Here is a 22,013-nt window from a genome sequence, read left to right as displayed (position 1 = left end):
TTCGTTAAAACATAACACTTAACTTTTAAGAACCACAATTTATAAAATTCAACTACAGGCTAATAATAATAACCCACGATGTTGAAGCCTTTATCTTAAAATAAGAAAAAATATATATATTTGATATAATATTATGATTTTTATTATTTATTAGTTAATATACTTATGTGATGTTTGGGGCTAAAATTATTTCAATCTGCGATCTACCTTTTTACTGAAAAAAAATAAATTACTTATAGTTAGTACATAGATACATATAAACAAGCTTCAAAATATCTTCAGATATGAAGTCTGACACGCCGTTTCCGCTTAGAATCGTTTTTCTTGTGTAACGGTTTATCATCGAATTCAAATTGAACTCGTCCATTACAATGACCTACCTACTCAAGGACGAAATATACTCAAGACCTACTACATTCGTGTAGCAGAGAGACTACCCCGCTTATTTAAATTTGGTATATCATTGTTTTTATTGTTGTAAAATAATGTATTCATTTATTGTGTAGGTATTTGCATTTATATCTTATCAATAAGTTCAAATCACACTAAATATTAAACAATAAAGCTAAATCAAAAATTATTTTGAGCTGTCAAAAATGATCTTGACTTATCGCACAATCATTAAGCATAACTATTCCGATAAACAGTCAAGCTACGGAGTGCAAAGTACGCGTATTGCTGAAACATTATTTTCTAAACCTGAGTATTGCACCGCGTCTGGTGTACTACGTGGACCGCATCGAATGAGCATCGTTTAGCGGTTGGGTTAGGTCAGTGCTACTTTTAAAATTGGGGCTGCAAAAAATATTTATCAGCCTAGTTCTTACAGAAAACTAAAATGATGTCGCTGATTTAAGATATAAATTATAAAAGTAGGTACATAACCTACATTTAATAGTCTGGGCCACGGAAGATATTTTATCATTTATTGTAGGATATAAAATAAACTTATCAATATAATAAATTATAATAACTTAATATTTGTAGTTACGATTGATTGTATTTTTTATATTTTATGAAATGGCCGGTACCTACAAGGGGTTCCGGTAATCCCGGTTGTCTGAACTTTAAAAGAAAATACACATATATAATATTTTCGTATATTATGCACAATAATTATATTTAATTGCAAGAAAAAGTTTCATTGAAAAATACATTTTAAATGGGTAGGTAAACTTTTTACAATGATATTATTTTGAAATGTTATTATTTTTACTATACAATTTCGTTTTTTTAAATTATGAAATTATTGAAAAATATGCGTACTAGAAATTCAGTAAATATTTAATAAGAACTGCCTGCAGTCTATTTGTCAGGTGTCCCAAACGCTTCTACCATGAATGTTTAAGTTTATATAGAACGGAAACTATTATATTGGCTTTGAAGGCTGTTTAAACAATTGAATGTTCAAAAAAAAAAACAGCTTGCGAGTAGGGTGTACTTTTTTTTATTATTTATCAATATTATACATGAATATCATCATGATGGCTTCTGCGTTTCTGCGTTACTATTAATATAGTCGTATTCGTCGTGTTGAATGTTTTAGATATTTTGGTATACCTACGCGGTAAAAACCTATATATATTATATATATACTCGTTATCTCTGAGCTTAAATTATATTTTATAATTTCTATACACTAAATTCGTTTATGACGTAAAAGCGTATTATTAAATTATGTTATACAATTAAACTGTTGTATAGTGTACATGACGTTTAAGTTTTTATAACGCAATTAGGTTTAACCCGGGGTGGTCTGCAGGCGTCTTTGCAGCCGAATGCGAGGGCGGTCGCCCCCCCGGGCTGTTTTACATTTTACTACTACTATACAAGCTCTAATACATTTTGGTACAGGTTTTTGTGTTGTTGTTGTAAGTCCGCGTTTGAAGTTCTGGCGAATGTTTTTGATATGCATAAACGGAAAATTATCATTTAGGTGTACGTCGCAAAGTTGTTTGATCTATTTTGCGTTATTATTAATTACGACCACGTAACTATTACCGGCAGGGATAATTATTGATTATGACAATTATCGTATATATATATTATACCATAAATTCTGTCCAACGAGTGAACGCGCCGATTATGCGCATCCCCGCCCACAAGATTCCCTGTCGGCTGCCACGGATAGTGAAGCGGGTTTTGCTACTGTAATATAGTTCTATACCTGCAGTCTATACATTGTTTGATATAATACTGTTTAGATTATAAAATACAATAACGTCGTTGTCCTAGGGGAAACAGATTCCCAGAACATAGTCATATTAAAATATATTATTGACATAATAGATTGCTTGTACGCAAAATTGAATAGTTTACGTATAAGCCATACAGCGTCGTTCCCTGTTTTTCTATGTGTTAGCTCTGTATTCCCGTTTGTGAAGAAAAAGATAATTTGCGCAGTGGCGGCCCGACACCGTGTATATTGACCGAAAAACGACATAATATTATAATTTATATATTTAAGTATAATGAGTCAGAGAGCCGACCGTTGATCTTACACACTCGTTTCCGCCGAGTTTGAAGTACTGTTCGTGTACATTTTAAAGTTATGAAAATGAAGTACGTAGTTAGTGCATCTAGTACACATTATTGGCTATTGTATAATATACCTATTAAAAATCTAAAGTAGGGACAGACCGCGAAACCGGATGTGTAGTACACTCGACACTCTCATTTCCGCTCGGCATAACTATTGTGTTTGTGTAGAACGTTGTATATGCGTTTAAGTAGCCATAAGACAAACTAAAAAGTATAATGTCTGTAAAAATACGTATTTTACACTAATTCGAGGAACGGATTAAAAAGCATTTGCATATTTTTTATAAAATACCGAGAAATACTAGCTTCTCTGTCTTACAAAAATATCTTCTTATACCTCCTGTTTTAGTTTTTCGAAATAACTTCATAAGTGTGGTAATCATGGCAGTCGACAAAGTTTAACTCGACATTCATTATTTATTACTAATATCTAAGTTAGTTGATAGTAAATAGTAATACCAGTGAGTTATTAGCTATTACTACTTATAAGGTTACCCGTAGCCTGTATGGGTTGGGCATACTCGTAAGTGTTATTGGTTCATTATTTTAGGATATAACTCGGTGTCTTTTTACATTATTGTCCGGTTGGTAAATAGGTTGAAATATGATTGATGACATTTTTATTGTTACAAAAATTAAATAAGTGACAAAATAAAATCAACTATTGTGAATTGTGATCGCATTGACCTTTTAATTATTGTCGAACAAAATGGAAGCAGAGAGACCATATTAGAATCCAATAAGAAATTAAAGGCCAGTTAAATATTCTTCTTGATGCACTTATTGTTACCTTATCTGCGATCTAATCCTGCATTATAGACATGTCTTTCTGACTTAAATCACCGATGGATAAAATACACACGATGACTAATAAAAGCAAAATACAAAGAAATATAGGTTTTTCTTGACTTTTTTTTTATTAAAAAAACATTTGATATACTTACAATCTGTATTGACATGTCATGCAATAAGCGAATTTGATGAGACTTGATTGACTGGAAGGGGAAGTCACCCAATGGCGACACCCCATGTGGAGAATATATATAGTCTGCATAAACGTTTTTAATTATTTGATTATTCATTCATTCTACATATTATATATTCTACATACATATAATCTAACCAACCTTAACCTAAAAATCAATGTTGCCAAAGTTTGAATGCATAACTAATAAAAATATATTTGTATTATAAAAAGTTGCCGCAGCCAAATAGTATAACATCGTAAATAATAATGTCGAACACTGAAAATATTATTATGACTTGTAAGCTTTTATTCTAATATTACCTAAGAGTTACAGGGAATCAAATGTTAATTAAGATAATAATTAATAGGTGTAAAAATAAAATAAAATACAACTAAAAATAATACTATCAATTATGTTTGTCATTTATATTATAGTGTTTATCAATTTTGTTAAATAGTTCTCAAAGTTGTTGATAAACTATCAATACTAATCGTACTAATCACTTTTTTAACACTGGGTAACAGATGATATAAAGTCATGAATTAAATTTTTGAACTTGTTTAATTTTCTGTGCTTTGGGTCAACAGCATGTAATCTTAATAACAATTTTTCTTTTCTCGTTATTGTTTTTACATTTTTTTTTTTTTAAATTGCTTTTAAATAAATTGATTACGATTTATAAAATAAAATATATTATAACGCGCCTACGTACCTATACATTTCTGAGTAGGTAAACAATTAAAACAGCGATTTAATTTTTAAATGTGATTTAATATTAAATACTGTTATATCGTGATAATATGATACAACAACATGGGCATCAAAAGTTCACAGTTATACACATGAAGCATTTAAAATTTAAATATAAGTAAACAAGTGAATTATATAACATTTAAATTATTTAGAGAAGGGCATGCCGTGCGATCACACGTCTACACTGTAGTTAGGTTGTAACTATAGTTCAAAATAATTGAAAACGCATTATAAACATCGTCGTGCCACACGTTGGTTAGTTTATTTAGTAATATACCATGCTCGTGACCAGACCTTGCAAACGAAATATATTTACTTAATAAACAGAATGAATATTACGTGCCACGGATTTTTATTGGTAGAAAAAGCAGAATATTCTGAGGCTAATCTTAGCGACGATTTTACATTCCGACACTCGTTCGTATACTATTCCTACATAATCCACTCCGGAGGAGATTAGGTACAGTCCGAACGTAAAGCCGATGACATACAATTATAATCCGTGTTTATAATAAGTATATTATAAGTATAATGATATGTATCTGTGCACCCTTCCAAAATGTATAGGTAGGTGGCTGATGATAAAAATTGTGTTTATATAAAAATGAATAGCTTCAGAATACGCGTAGGTAATATTAATGTAAAATAGACTCTATACTTCTATAGTATATCACTACAACAATACTATCTAATAAACTATACACAAATAAAATCTGGTAATTTATTTACGTCGTTGTACCTGCTATACACTGGCTGCTGTATTAAATTATGTTTAAAGCATCATATCTACATTTTTTTTTTTAGCTTACCATATCGTTAATGATTAACCGCTTATCATTGGGTAAAACTAGCCAATGATGGGGGGGGGGGATGCTAAGCATATACCCTGGTTTAATTTTAACACATAAGACTGTCTATTTCCAAGACATCAAAAAAAAAAAAATAAACCTAATTATTAGTGCTATATATTTTAATAAAGCATATATTTTTTTATAATTTAAAAACTAATATATACCTATAAAATCTGTATAGCTACACACATCTGTTATAACAATAATAATCACTAAATGAATACAATTTTTAAATACTGCTGTGCACGTTTGCAAAATGTTCGCTACCCGCGAGAAAAACTCTTTAATAGTTGTATATAATTTTAGCACCCCCTAGATATTTTCATCTATGGTTGCGCCAATGCCGCTTACACGACAAAACTTAAAATATACCATAACATTAACGCCACACAGTATATCATTTAAAAATAGTCGGAAACTTACCAGCGCTTGCGCACTCGCTGTGCACTGTGGTAGGTATCACTTACAAGTTGCATCGCAGTATAAGTACCTGTATATGGGTACATGGCATATACGTCTTAGTGCCACCGTTGCCGTCGTACCAATCATATAATAATATACATTTGAGAATATTATTCAGCCAACTCGTCGGGTGATAATCCTCAAGAAGAACTCGTCGCTGATAAATGCAGTCATGTGTACAATCATCATACATATACGCATCGTTATTAATGCCAATCATTTGTAAAACGTCTGACCTTTCACTCAACCTGTGTATAATAGATGTTAAGCTATGATTTTATTCGGTACTCTTTTATAATATAGTTTTATGCGTTCGTCACAAAAGGTACAAATAAAGGTTTTGGTATCTGTAAAAAAACTTTTTTTTCTCCGTGAGTTGGGAAAGTCGCGAAGATAATAAATTATAATAAACACGTCACAAATGAGTTCCACTGCGTACTGATTCTAATTAAATAACTACACAAACTTAATTTTTCTGTTTTCATTCATAACTTATCAATGTAAATGTAGCAGCGAAAATTTCATTAAACAAATTAACCAACAAACATTTTTGGTCTATTTTTCTTTCAAAAATATCACGTTGCAAATATTTTATTCTTAGCAACTTTGGATACAGTTATTTTATATGAAATATATGCTCCAATATTGTGTCAGTAAATGTCAAATAAACATTTTCAATATAATTATTTCTATATTTTAGCGCAGAGTGGTTTATTTTTAACAAAATATGATTTAATGTGGTGAATTCATTTCTTGGCCTGTAAAGTTAAGTATGTAGTTTTTTTTATTTTGCAGTAATTATATCATGATGCGTTAGAAAAAGCATGTTTTCATGTATCAAAAAAAAAAAAAAAATTATAGTTGATTATTATCAGTATTCAATTATTTACTGGGAATTGATACGTCATAGTATCATACGTCGAATTATATACTTATTTTTCAATGAAAAAAACTTAAGCATACTACAAATTCTTACAAGTTTTAATGATCGAATTCTACAAAAAAGAGCTCAATAGTGAGCCACTATAATTTTTTATTTATTTATGTTTTTAAGTGAATAAAAACTTGTAAGACTTGTTGCAGTTTTTTAAGGTGTATTATTTCTCATTGTACATTATTACTGTAACGAGTTGTGCAAACTTAAAAAAAAATATTGTAGGACATAGAAGGTACGATAACAAATCTAAATTTAAATTTTTGAAAGTGGTGGTTATAACTTCTAATTATTATGCAGCACAGTGTAAACACAATATTTAATTACAAACGGACCAAAAGACTTATTTGGCTGGTTATAATAAATATATTTGTTTTAAGCTAATTCAATAGCTGGTAAGTGAAAATCATATTGTTGATACCTAATTTATCAAGTTATGCAATAAATATTTGGTATTTATGTAATACTATAATATTCAAATATACTTGAATGTTCTTATGATATAATACGGTCCATGCACAGTGTACGTTGTACCTAAATACATTTATTGTAAATGTAATAATGTTCAATGGTTATTATTAGAAGAGTTTTAGTTTTTTCAAGTTTTGAGTAGTGAAATCGATGATGATGGATAACTGGGGAATTCGGTATTCACCTAAAATTATGTTCACTACGAATTAATGTATGCAACAACAACGTAAGTCTTATTTCAACATAAGTTGTATGTATTATGTTAATCAATTCAATAAATGTCCAATATCCTGATATATCTACGTACCTACATAAATAATAAGCGCATTTGTACATTATAGTTTGCCAGTTTGATATTATAATATCAGTTTTAAAAGCTTCAAGAAAAGCGAGTATAATTTTATTTTACGTACTTATCTAAATATATTTTGAATTTCGTGTACGAAGTTCATATCATTCGTTACAATAACTAATTACTTATTACTCTAAAAGAATCTAATACATCTCCATTATTCCAATGTGTATTTTGAACATTTTAGATTCTGATCAAAGAAATGAATGTGTTGATTTTTCAAAAATGTTATTATTTTATCTTTATGTCCTTGATTACATTTTTGAGTAGTAAAAACACTTAAGTTCTCAACTTCAATAGCTTTTTTCGGCAGGAAACTGATTCCAGTAAATATTCACTGTAAATTTCTTAATAATCGGGAAAGACCCGAAATAAAGAAAAAAAGGGAACTTTTATACCAAAATGCATTCTTTCGTAATTGATTAGCATTTACTGTGCAAAGTTTAATTTTTTTATTCTTATAATATTTATACAATCTATACTTCTTAGCATAATAAGTATATAAGTGAAAAGAAACAGAAAACATGGTATGCGTGATTAAGAAGTCATCCATTAGTGACTCTTTGCGTGATGGGAGATTTGGGAAGATAAGGTAATAATATTTTTATATACATTTTTTAGTATAAATTTAAAAAATATTTTTATTCATATAGGTATAATGTGCTTATTAATAATGATACTTATTATAGACTTTTGACATTTTCAAATTTTAGATTCTGAGCAGAGCGATGAATCTATTGATTTTAGAATGATTTTAGTTTTATTTTTTGTGTCTGTGAACACGATAAGTAGTCGACATAATGCTTCGATTTTAAACTTAATGAAACTGCAGAATATCTTCTCCGGTGGAAGAGAGGAACTAGTTTGTGCATTCGTAAGGTCAAAATTTAAAATTTCTACAGTATTCAAAGGCACATGGAAAAACAAAAACAAAAATTAAGGAAAAATAGGAATTTTTATTCAGAATCAGTATTTTGCAAATTCGGCAAAATCCGGGTGATGGAAATAAGCACCTATAACATCGTGTCGGATTGTCGCGGTGATTTCACCGGTCTGGTGATCACACTTATGACATCCATGGTTGCCAAAGTCGAGATCGAGACTCCGTCTGAATCATCGCTCCTGCTGAGAGTTCAACTCGGCGTGCAGTAGTTCTCAGCTCTAGCGAATCCACTGAGACGGAGTTCTTATTCTATGCCTAACGTCGCAGGGAGGGTTTCTCCGGCCGATACCGAGCACGTCCAGGTGCGAGTTCCTATCGAGGAGGCATCCGATTTTTGAAAAGGTCAAACGAAAGCTCTAGTCCATAGACAGCTGCATTGCACGTGATTTCGCTGCAGGTCCAAACTGCAATCCACCGGTGCAGTGATGGAACAGATCCGGTGACCGCTGCAGCAGCTAGCCCCAAGCGCAGCTCGAAGTGGAAGCGGTCGAAGCGGTTCGTCCGACGATTTTTGTGTTGCGCTTGACATATAGGTCATATTATTTTATGTTCTGTAACACACAAAGTGTACATAAGGTTTGAAAGCTAGTTGAAAAAAGTTATATCTGGAATATAAGATTGTTATACCTATACAATGAAAATCCATTTATGATTTACACATATAAAAGTATTATGTTATCTATTTTTCTTTTTTTTGCTGTTAATGACCGGACAAATTAAGTTTCAAGCTATAAAAAACAATTTATTTTAAAAGATTTAAATTTAATTAATAATTAATATATACTTTCTGAGATTATATTAACACATACACAAGATTAGGACTACCGTGACATCGCATGTTTTTAGTTTTATTTTTCTTAAAATGTAATAAAAAATTTAATATTCAGGAATTATTTTCTATAATTAAAAATTAAAATGCATACAATTATTAAAAGTCACAAAACAATAAATCTCTAAATGAGTTATTGTATTTTCAATTTTAAAGACAAATTTTTAGACATATTTTCACACATAAAATTACTATTTCCCATTAAACGATTTTAGTTGTTTTGCTTTTAGTAAGCTATTGCCTATATTTTATACCACGAATTTATTCTCACCGTGCTACGGTGAGTAACCGTACTACGGTTTTTGACTCAAATGTTTATACAATAATTGAATAATGTGTAATGTAAAATATATATACAACAAACTATTAACAATCGTCATAACAGACCGTTTCCGCTCAGAAGCATTTTTCGAATACAATTTTTTAATTGAAATTTAACACATCCATTACAGTATGGCCTACTCAATGCCTATAGGTACACTCGACACTTATTGTACAGCAGAGCGGTTACCTGCTTTCCCACTTTTTGTTCGATTTTTGTAACATTATTATAGTTTTTTTTTTTTTGTTTAATCATGTTGTTATTTTGAATTTTTTTTTTTAACGAATCGTATCCGACAGAATTTGTGTAAGTACGTATTTAATTTTAAAGTACAGGAACTATTTTTATTGTTCCCGTAGTTTTCTGGGAACTGACTACCACTTTTATTTTTTTTAACGGAATCATCGGCACTGCTATTATTTTAATCGGTATTTGATATCTATATTGCGGGCCATTACACCATCTGCTACGTTCCAGATATATACCTCGACGTGTTTACTGCTCGATTTGTACACGAATGGATTTTTTTCTGTCCGTGGCACGAATACGTAATAACGATTATATATTTTTGTTTCCGAACTTGGCGAACGAATTTTCGTCGACGAGGGTTTGATATTGATGACAACAAAATTTTGATTTTGAACAACCACGTGGTTAAAATTAATTACGCAGATCTATATACATATTACATATCAACAATACATATATATATATATTATATACTCGCAAAATCATCGATAACAATCAACGTTTCACTTCAACCTGTACAAAATAAACATTCTCAACTTAACGTCATGCAGTAGATATTCGTGAACATAAAATGTGGGACGAACCATTGGCCAATTTAATCTGTTTACACCTAATTTTTCGGTCAATCGTCGTGGTTTTGGAAAAATCTAATTTTTTAAATTTTTTTAAAAATGTTTTCGTATTTTTAAAATTACAATCATTTATATTTTTAACTAGTTGAATACCACTGCGTCGGGCTTATTCGTTCTAACTAACATCTGCGACTATAATTTTTTACAACGACATTGTATAAGTTAAAAATCATAATAGAATAATATTATGTAAGACTGTATTGAACAAACCACGGATTAAGAATAAATGGACCAGAAGCGACATGGTAGGTTGACAGAAGTGAGAGAGGTGACGATAGTGGTCGCGTGTACCTCGGAAAATTATACAACAGGGTTACAACGAGCACCCATAGTTAAATTAAGTAAATATATCACTTGAGTTTGTGTCTTACCTTAGTTCGTGTCTCCATAGTAAAAACTAGATCCCCAACACAGCTAGTTTTCATTACGATAACGTTGAAAATCAAATTGAAGTCATTATAAATCAGTTCTATTAATTTGCAAAATCGTTTTAGTAATATTTAGTATATATAATATTACATATTATTTTACTAACCGCAATAGGTATGCTAGGCAGGAAGGTACCAACCTAATATCGATATGTTCGTATCCGACTAACTCATGATTTCAGTATCGCAAGTGTAGTACATAATTGTAGTACAACTGCAGGTACAAGAAATTATTTATATTATTATTTATTGCTATTATAAATGATTCAATTAAAATGTATAATACTATACTGTTTTTCAAAATGTTTTAGTATTTTAAATAAAACTTATTTAAAATACTACAAAACAAGAGCTTTTAATAGTATTGAAATTGTTTTGATACGGGAACATGGCCAATGTCTCATATTATTGTGGAAACGAGGGGCGTCACCCGACTGCGTCCGGTATTCAAAATTGGGCCTTTTTAATAACCCAAGTGCGTCCGCACACTTCACGGTGTTACAGCAGATCATTTTAGTAGAGCCTGACTGCGTCCGTAATTGTAACGTTAAATTTAATTCATCATTTTATTATCTCACCCGTGGACATATTATATTCACTTTAAGAAATATAAAAAAATATTTAAAGTTGATATAAAATGTCTATTCAATCTTCTTATCAAAAACCAAAAAAAAGATAGATTAGTCAACCAGAAAAATATAAAATTAATTAAGGACAATAACGAAAAACTCGAAAAATAACATATTGCTGATTTGATTTAGTGAATCAACCAAAAACTAATATTTGATGTTATTATCAATAATTTAAAAAAGGCGGACAAGTGGGGGGGGGGGGGGGGGGGGGTACCAGCAGTACAGTGGGTGTCGCACTGTCGCTCAGAATCGTTTACAATTCATATTTAATTCACATACATTATAGAGACCCATCGATATATTTTACTGTACAACAAAGTGGTGCTGCACTTGCCCACCTTTTTACTATTAAGACCAATCAAAGGTATCAGGTTATCAACACAGGTTTAATAAATAAATAAAGCTATACAAAATCAATCTCGAATAGGCAAAGATTGCATTTTTAGGCCCGTGAAGTTACCAGGATCACAAAAAGCACTAATTCCTGTTGTATCGCCAATTTTTAGTGCTTAATTAGTGTTTTAAAGACATACAAAATGAAAATTAGTGCTCCATTCTATCATCGATTATCCACGATTATAAATAAAAACATCCCACGAACTGCACCCAGCGGGAACCTGAAAAGCACTAATTCCTGTTTACTGCCAATGTTTAACTTTCAATAATTGCTTGTAATACATGCATTATTACCGATGGACTGAAAATTCCAATAAAAAATATTTTTATTGTTAACTAATTAACTTTTTTTATTTTAACACCAATATTACGTCATTGTAATGCTTTAATAATATTAGACAATCGGTGAAGTATTGTGATTACTCGGAAAAAGGTAAGAAATAAAATATGCCACTGGGAAATTTCAAAATAATTGTTGTAACTATCATACATATTTTTATCTAGTACCTATCTATTTTATGTATTAGCTTGCAGTGATGTTCTATGATATTACAACAGCGTAATATATTTCAAACAAAAATTTGACAAAATATGAATAGTGACTTAATGTATTATAATACTATGAGCAAACTCAGTTACGTAACCATAAGAACCAAAGTCCAAAAAAAAAAATTATACAAGCAGGGGACTGAAGTATATGAAAAATTATGCTACCAAAATATTAAAACGTCAACAAAAATATTTATATTATAATAACATCATCATAAGTTGTACAAACATTACGATTAAATTACCACTTTAAATAAAATATGTGTTTTTTATAATGTATAATTCGCATATAATATAGCTAAAATACGCTATATCTGAGGCACCACGAAAATGTTGATGTTGTTTTGTTTTATTATTTTAAAATTTTTTTTTTTTTTTTTTAAATTTTATCTTAATTTAATGTTTTTAAATTTTTTTTTTAAAAAAAATACAAATGCACAGAAAAAAAAGGTAAAACGGCTTAACTTAAATTTCTATTGTTTAAATAATTTAAAAACATTATAATTTGTTAAGGTTGTGAATCGTGATAGTCCTATTTAATTTGCTATTTTGATTATCAAATTATAAATTCAAGATTATTATATTTAAAATATGTAAATTATACAAAATTGTTGCTGTAAATTGTGAGTTTTCGAAAACTAAAACCATTATAATAACAAACTTAATTACTTAAACCTACATATTATATTTTTATAATGTACCCATAATTATGAAGTTTTATGCAGTATTACCAACACTAAAATTTTTATTGAAAAACAAAATAGACAGTATAAACTATAAAGGTTACTTCACTTCATTAAAAAACTAAAACTAAAAAACTCACTCTTCTGTATAGTTTCTTTAGAGTATAAAATTTTTGAATAATTTAATATTTAATTAATTTTTTATTAAATTATGACAAAATAACTAAATGCGGTATTTTTCGTTACAATATCTAGTTTTGTCAAACTTTTAAATTATAATGTCTATAAAAAAAACTATTGTTGTATAATTTTTAAATATTTGGTTACAGTATAAACTACTTATGAGAAACTTTGTTTTAAATTTTCAATCTTAGTTATACAAGTTGAATATATTTTATACATCTTTTAGTACAAAATAATTTGTAAATTTTCTTGATTCTGATAAATTTTGTAAAATTAATTGTGTCTATGTATCTTAAATAAATTTGAAACGCTATTATTAAAATTTATGAGGAATCATGTATTAAATTTTCAAGATTTTTGGCATAGCGATAATTTGGTTATCACTGTGTAGGAAAAAATGTATACGTAGGAAAAAACTAAAAAAGTTGAAAAATATTTTCAAATTGCATTAGCGACTGTAATTCATTAGGTAACTGTAAATATACCACAACATTTGGGGGAAACGAGTATCTATGGTTATTCGTTTTTGAGTTACCTACATAAAAAAAAACAAAATGTTTTTCACGATTATTTAAAAACTACCGAGAACTTATCTACTTGAGAAGTGACTTAATCTCTCAAAAGTACCAATTAAATCAAATTTTGTATCGGAAACCATTTTCAAAGTTCAAAATCGAAGCATTATTTTTACTACTTTTCTTGTATGTATTCACACACACACACACGCATCATCTTAAAATCAATACATTCGCTCCCCTCAGAATCTAAGACAAAATATATTTTTGAAAAACTACAGGCAAGTTGAGTAAATATTCACGTTTTCCACTATTATTTATTAGATTTTAACGATTTCTAAGAACTAGCTTGGTTGTTTCTTTTTTTATTTTACAACCCTTGATACATATCTTGAAGTTGATAATCGGAGCATTTTTTATAGCAGTAAAAATTCTTTGTAAAACCGATTCATTTGTCGCTCCACTCAGAGTCTTGCATTCCAGATTCCAGGTATACAATTAGTGCAACAAATTTACTGAAATAAGAAAAATAGGTTACCTACGTGCATACCCGTGATACGACAAAGACGATAAAAAAAAAAAAAACGTATTCGATGGAAATTTCTCTATATATTTTACTTGACACAAACAATTAATTGACTTTGAAATAACCCCCTTTTCCCCCGATCTCACCAGAATCTACACTACCATCTCCTGGATCGTTCAAGCTGATGAGGCGATCTCGTCCACTTTGTGAAATATCGATCATACAGCGAACATATTCTCGGCCGAAAAAAATGTCAATTTTGTCGGCGATTCGTGCCCGGTAATCGTTGCGGTAGTAGTCCGGCAATGATAGAAATAAGTCTTATAAAGAAATGGATTGCTAGCCACACAGTCTATACTACAATATTAATAAAGATGTGTGCGCTGGTAGCAGAAAGCTAGGAGCAGAATCCAACATTGTTAGAAGGATATAGAGAATATAAGGAGATATCATAGAAGAACAAATCATTAGATTTCCACTGATTGGAATGTACAAAATTGTTATTCCATAATATATTGTAGTTTTTTTCTCTCGTGATTTTTCTCAAACTATATTATACTCAATCTCTTTCATACACACGTGTTATTCACCCTGTTATACACGATCTCCTTCTATAAAAATCTATAGTATTTTTTGAAATAATTACTGGGTACAGGAGATTATCAGTCCATTTCTTTATAGGTCTATGAGAACGCGAGTCCAGCACATCGGCTTATTATACTACAAATGCTGTGCACATCGAATTAATGTTATCATCGTACTTGTTACAAAATTTCCGGTGTCGAATGAGCGTTTTTACGACACCCGCGGGGCCTGCCGAGTGACGACCGCACGATGCGCCGTACAGCGCAAAAGCACTAGCTGGCTATCGATTGCGGCCTATATACTTCAACGTACATGTTCGGACCATGTGTGATATATATATATGATTATTCTCATCCTCGGCAGCCAGTTAGCTGTCTGTGCTGTGTAAATACGTGGTAAATACACTGCGGTATACGATGCGGCGTACATATACACTTCAGGGTGATTATTTTTTAACAGCGAAACACTAGTCGGTTTCGAAAAAATATAAATATTTTTTTACACGACCGAAAGTGCGACGAAAACCACATATTTTGAAAAAAACATCTCATAATTTATGCCCCATGGTTCGCATCTTCAAAAGTGTTGTTCTCCGATGGTTTTAGATTATAATATTATGTAAAACAAACATTTAAGCTTTTCGAAATGACAATTGTTTTCAGTTGAAAAAAATTCCCATGTATCAAACAAAATAGTCATATACGCAGAATATTATGGATCGGGAGGTGCCTTTTAAATTTGTGATTGTGCTGAATTTGAGCCGTGGATCGAATCGCATTCGTTTTCTCGATACCATCGCGCGTGGTATTTATTGGTTAAATGATGCGGTGAATTTACTGTTGTGTGTAAGGAGGGAGCAACATTTTTTTTAAAATTAATTTTTCAATGCAAAAAAATATTTGTTCATAGATGATTACTTTCATAATGCAAAACGTGTCCATAATATTGATAGTGACATTATTTTTTCGACGAATGTCAATAATATAACAATAATAATCAATTTTGATTCTAAGAAAGTAAGAAAACAAACATAGAATATTCTAAATATATACACTATATTATTTCATATGCAATTAATAATAGGCACAATAAATATAACTCTTGTACATATAATAGCTTAACTATATCCGAATTGACTAATGTGTGCGTGCGATCACGCAAGGGAAATAATAGACTAAATAATAAAGTGCCATCGGAATATCAAAATTATGCCAGATGAAGTCATTGATGAGTTAAGTCTGAAAAATAGAAAGTTGGGTATTGCATGCCTTATATAATATGCGGTAAATGGTAATGACTATTATGCATGTGTAATATGTATGTATAAATAATAAAATAAAATAACAATGCTTTTAAATGTCACATATATTTGTCATGACTTGTGCGTAATATCATAGACTATAATGTTTTAACAAAAAATACTTAACCTAAGAGTTAACGAGGGTTACGCAATACATTTTGGTAATGTATTTTGTGATTATAACGCTATAAAGTTATCACAATCTTATGGAATCTTTGGCTGTGAGGGAAATGGAGACAAAACATAATTCTAAATATACACTACTGCACCCTACTCGTAAAGACGGAATTAGGTAGTAAATATTTATAATTTATACTCATAACGTAGCCTCGTAGGTATGTATTAAAAACTCTCAAGTATTATGAGCTTTTCGGTTTTAAAGGCCTCCGATGGACGCGTGAGTTGAATTTAAAAAACTCAAGGCTATTGATATAATAATGTATTAGAACGGATTGATTAATAAACTACGAGCTGATCATTAAAATGTATAGTTGATGGTGGGTAAGCTGTACTCATAGGTACATCATGAACTCGAGGGCGATGCGTGTTGTGTTCTTCAAAGAAAAAATATGTTTCTTACAAATAAAACCGTTTTTGTTGTTCTATTTTTCATATTACAAATCACAATGTGTGTTAAATATTTAGACAGCTATAGGTATTTTCAATATTGAAACGGTTTACTTATACACCACGGTATCTTTAAATATAAACACTGTTTTGACATATATTTTTCTAGGTCAGTTTACATTATGGTTATACTCAAAAACTATGTAAGTACAATTACGACTACATATCTTTTGTCAGCTATCTCGCATAATGTAGTGACATTTTTTTAAAATTTCTATTATATTATTAGCTTCATAACTCTGAATAACAATTATAAAACATATAAAACTAGTTAGTCGTTTGTAATGGTTGTTTTACTTGCTGCAAAACAACTAAATTAGTCTAATAAGAAAATGAAAATCACACACGTCCGCATGCGTGATGTCTAAATATTATATTATATTTAACGAACCATAATTCGTTATAATTTTATTTTAGCTCATTGATTTAGGTTTTGATAAACACCAACCTGCATGTTGTTTATTGAGTAAAGATATGAATGTAATTGTTATAGCTCTATAAAAAAAATCGCAAAACAACACGAAACGCGATAGCAATATCCGATATACCTTGTTACCGTGCACAATCTTCATTTTTGGATTTCATATGAAATCTGAATCAATAAAATAAATGTACACGCATAATACGTATATGGATTATATTAAGCTCATATATCTACCGAATTTCAAGAGAAAACATCAGCAAACTTCGGCACTGATTTTTTATACATCGTTCTAGTAAAATATGAAATATGCCTCCAAAAGAAAAAATATTAAATATTTTCCGAAAACAAAGAGATTTTTCAATCACAAATGTTATCGAATTTTGTCGTATATACATTGACGAAGGCTTATCTGGATAATGCAATAACTTTTTATTCCTTTCGCCTGCAATTCACCGCACGTGTATCCCTGCAATGGATCTTCTACATCGATCGCGAAAAAAACTAAATTATAAAACGGTTCGAAAATCAAAGACGATGTTGCTTGTTTCCGAGGGAAAGTCCCGCGTTTCAAGGAAACCATACAATCTAAGCAACGACGGATATTTCATTGGAAAACGTTGAGCACTATTTGTTTTGATATTGTGAGTGTTTTTAATATTAATGATAAGAAAGAGAAAAAGTTAATAATATTTGTGCGCGACGTAAAATAATGCGTTCACGACTATAGTAAAAGTAAACAAATGAACGTCCTGCTGCAGTTACGTCGAGTGTGGTCAACATATAACTGAATCTTTTATGTTAAATACTTACTTATATGCATATAATAATATTATCATAACAGAATCCGAATAAAATTGATTTTTATTTTGAAACCATCACTAGACGTAAAGTGAACTCGATCGTAATTGATTCTGTGGAGCAGTCGACTGCTGTTGTATACCCTATAATCGAAAAAAATGTCTATGCAATACAGAATATAATATTGAAACATGCGATTCATCATTAGAGTTATTATTAAGAGTGGGCATCTGTTAATTATTTGTATATCATACGCCAAGCAATCTTACCATTATTACACCAAGTTGGGTTGTCAAAACGTTTCAAATACATAATATTTATTGTATATATAATATGTATATAACTTGTATAAGCGTTTTCAGATTCGTTCTCGACATATATATAAGTACACGTTATATGTCACAGAGGTCGATTAAATTAGCAGTGGTGGGTAAGTAAATAATCCAAATGGTCAAACTTCAAAAAAGTATTAATCTCTTTGAAATTGTCTTTTTGGAAAAGATACGTATGTTGCCTTAACATTGATTTGTACTACCTACCTTATTTGTGTTTGTGTATGTCTACCAGTATCAGACAATAGTCGTTAAACATACACTAATACACTAAATTCACTTTAAGTTTTTAAATGGCAACATAACATTGTTAGGACAACATTGTTTTTTTTTCATTTATTTATAAGTGCCTATATGCACTATAACCCTCGGTATTTTCCTACTACATCTACTCATCTAAACTTTCAGTGCTGGTCAATGCATAAATTCTTATTAGCTTATTCTTCTTTAGATTATCAAAATATATAAATATAGGTTAATTCGATGTATTTCAAAATCGATACGCCGTGATTTTACAGACAAACTCAATAAGGTTGAAAAAACTAAATGAGCCACGAAAAATGATGGGATGGCGTGTGTCCCAAATTTTACAACTAAAAAACTTTGAAAAGATATAATGGCTAGGTTAAGTTAAGTATAAATAATGAGTGTTCAGCGTCGAAAGAAACGCCTCATGTATACCTAGTTGTTGACCTAAATTAAATTGAGTCGTTTTTATACAGTCTGTTGCAACGGCCAATATAAATTATATAATTTTACGCTGACGGACTACAATACTCTAAATGTGATAAACTTTTCTTGAAAATGTTACCAACCAAAAGAAAAATAAACCTCAATAACCGCCATTGACTATTACGACCATACCATATTAACTGCCATATTATGAGTAATTATTGCAGGAAATTTAAATTGTTTTCTTAAAAAATTGTCATTACGAGTACTTATTTAATTATTATGAAATACTTACAAGCTAGTAACTAGATGATCATTCCTAATGTTATATTTTAATAATGCGTTTATTCTAATTCTGATATTTAACATTTTTAAGAGTAATAACTTAAGAACCATATTATTTTCAAATGAGGACCGTTCTTTTTTGGTGTTAAATTATTTTTTATCAATATAGTAATGTATCTAAATCGAAATTCGAACGAAAAGTTGTTGAGTTATTTGACTGAATTTATAATGATTAATGATAATATAGGCGAACGATAATAAGGATGAAAGAAATGGAGATATAATGATTTGAAAATTATATTAATTGATTTTATTGATATCAACAGTCTTCACTCGTTAATGAGTAGGTCACTCGTTGCATACGAAATATACGATTCTGAGAGGAGGCTATCTGTCGCCTTTAGAAAAATGTCCTATTTATTTTATGTCTAGAAAATGTTCCTGCACATTTTTGGTAAGAAATATAAACGGTACTCTTAAACATTCCAGTTTTTCTCGATTAATTTTTATTCTTGGTTATTTTGAAAAGTACCTGGGTCTTTTTACTTGTAATCTTGAATGTACCAACTAGATCCAACATGTTACCAGAAGCCATCCTCCAAGTTGAAGGATGAAGGATTTTTTACTTCTAAATGTGACACACAAAAAAACACAAGCATCATTGTAATGCCGAAACATTCATCGCTCCGTTCATAATCTTAAAAGAAATGTGTACTGACACAGGACGCTCTCTTATTGGTGTAAAAAATCCAAGTAGTTGAAAATATGGCCTAATACTTAAGGGTTAAGTTAGGTTAAAAATTGGTTAATAATCTCTTTAGTTATTTCAGCGAATCACGCTGTATACCTACCGTATTCCGAACATCCCATCACGAGTTCCATATCAGCGCGTCTTAGTTTCCGATAGCTATGTATACATCATACAGCTGGAAGTATTGCACCTGTAATATAATATATTATATACTGTATACAAACGTGTGACCGCTTGTTTTGGTGACATGAATGACTCACACAGCAGCCAACGGGTTACGAAAACAAAGAGTGCAACGATATAAAAACACAGTTATTACATTTAAATCAATATTGTTATATTATTAAAGTATATAGTATATATGTGTTTGTTTTTATTTTTGTTTATTATATTCTGTTTACATTTCACAAAATGAATAATAATGAATAATAATTTTATAATATATGCTTAAAAATATTGAATTGTATGATATATTCGCTTTCAACTCAAATGACTTCAACTTCTCAGGACAAAATTTAAAAAAAATAAATAAATAATAAACAAAATCAAATTAAAACCTAATCAGACTTTCTATGGGGTAGAGGAATATTTTCTTACATCACTTTATGACAATCTAACATTAAGTTTTAAAGCTAAAATTAAACAATAAATAAAACACAAATGCGAAAATGAGTGAATAGGGGTTTTTGCACGTGTACTGCAGGAACAGCTCATTAATAATATCATATAGTATAGTTACTTATCAAATATCGGTTACTGTAACAATAATAGTAATAATAATAATATGACCACATTTTTTTCATTACAGACAGTTTTTGTTTTCATTATTATTTACGTTATTATAATATAATATATAGTACACATATATAAGCTTATTTATCATATTAAATTGTTATAATCATATTATAATACCACGTATAATCGACATTAATTAGTTATTACACACTGACATTTAATAATATTCCAGTATCATTATAAGCACAATATTTAACACATAGACACATAGTTGTACGTTTGTACATAGATATTGTATAATGTATTTTTTAAATTTTTTTCGTCTTATATAAATATCTTATAATTTAAGAGACTAGTATTCAAAATCAATATTGATTATAATATATAATAATATGCCATTAGACTGTAATAATATACAGCTTTTCCATAATATATGAAATTCCATTTTATATGGATCAATGCATAATAATTTACATAAAATAAAATATATTTCAAACAGGACATTCAACATTCAATCGATATAAATAAATATTTAAATCCAAAAATTCAATGGCTAAAATAATTGACGTAGAACGTGAACAAAAAACATAAAACAATAAAATTGTAATAAATTCAAGCATACCGAAGTACACAGAAAAATAACCAAGCAAAAGCTGATATGTAACACAAAAATAAACTAGAAACAAAGTAGGTTTTTTTTTAAAACAACAAATTTACAAAAAAAATTCAACTCACGTTACAAATACCACACACACACACACACACACACAGACGCAAACGGTCGTGAGGTTGTGTATGGTAAACGGTTTTTTCCGAATAAAAAACAAACAATCAAACGATAATAAATTAATACAAAGAACGACAATAAATCAATAAGAGAACGACAATAAATCAATAAAAGAACAGAAACTAACAGTACATTTTATGACAAAAACGTATTTTCATTCAGCACCACAAATATGACGTTACACAATGATAATATTATGTACATATATATATATATATTGTTTAAACAGACATTTTACAGTCACAGAAACTGCGACGACCAACAGCGGAAAGTCTACAGGAGGAAGCCGGTCCCCCAGCCTATCGGATATTATAGCGATCGTATACCCCGACGCAAAAGTAGTGCAAAGGTCGAGGTCAATCGATTCATATGGCGGCGGCCGTATCTCGCGGCCCGACACAGACCGCCACTTGACTATACAACTTTGCATACATCGAACATTCATAATATTATTATACTAAACTCTAAGGGAAATATTTTATGCGTAATAATATAATA

At 29.9% G+C, this 22,013-nt stretch overlaps 1 long non-coding RNA gene across 1 annotated transcript; it reads right to left on the bottom strand.

Moving 5' to 3' along the window:
* Positions 1–17,967: 17,967 nt before the first annotated feature.
* On the bottom strand, positions 17,968–20,366 carry LOC111039620. Its single transcript, XR_002605112.1, has 2 exons — positions 20,094–20,366; positions 17,968–18,096 (listed from the first exon to the last, which is right to left on the bottom strand). It is a non-coding gene; the product is annotated as an uncharacterized LOC111039620 (long non-coding RNA).
* Positions 20,367–22,013: the final 1,647 nt, after the last annotated feature.

This window comes from Myzus persicae, unplaced genomic scaffold (genome assembly GCF_001856785.1).
Source record: "Myzus persicae strain clone G006 unplaced genomic scaffold, MPER_G0061.0, whole genome shotgun sequence".
Lineage (NCBI taxonomy): Eukaryota > Metazoa > Arthropoda > Insecta > Hemiptera > Aphididae > Myzus > Myzus persicae.
This window is presented reverse-complemented; position numbering and strand designations above follow the sequence as displayed.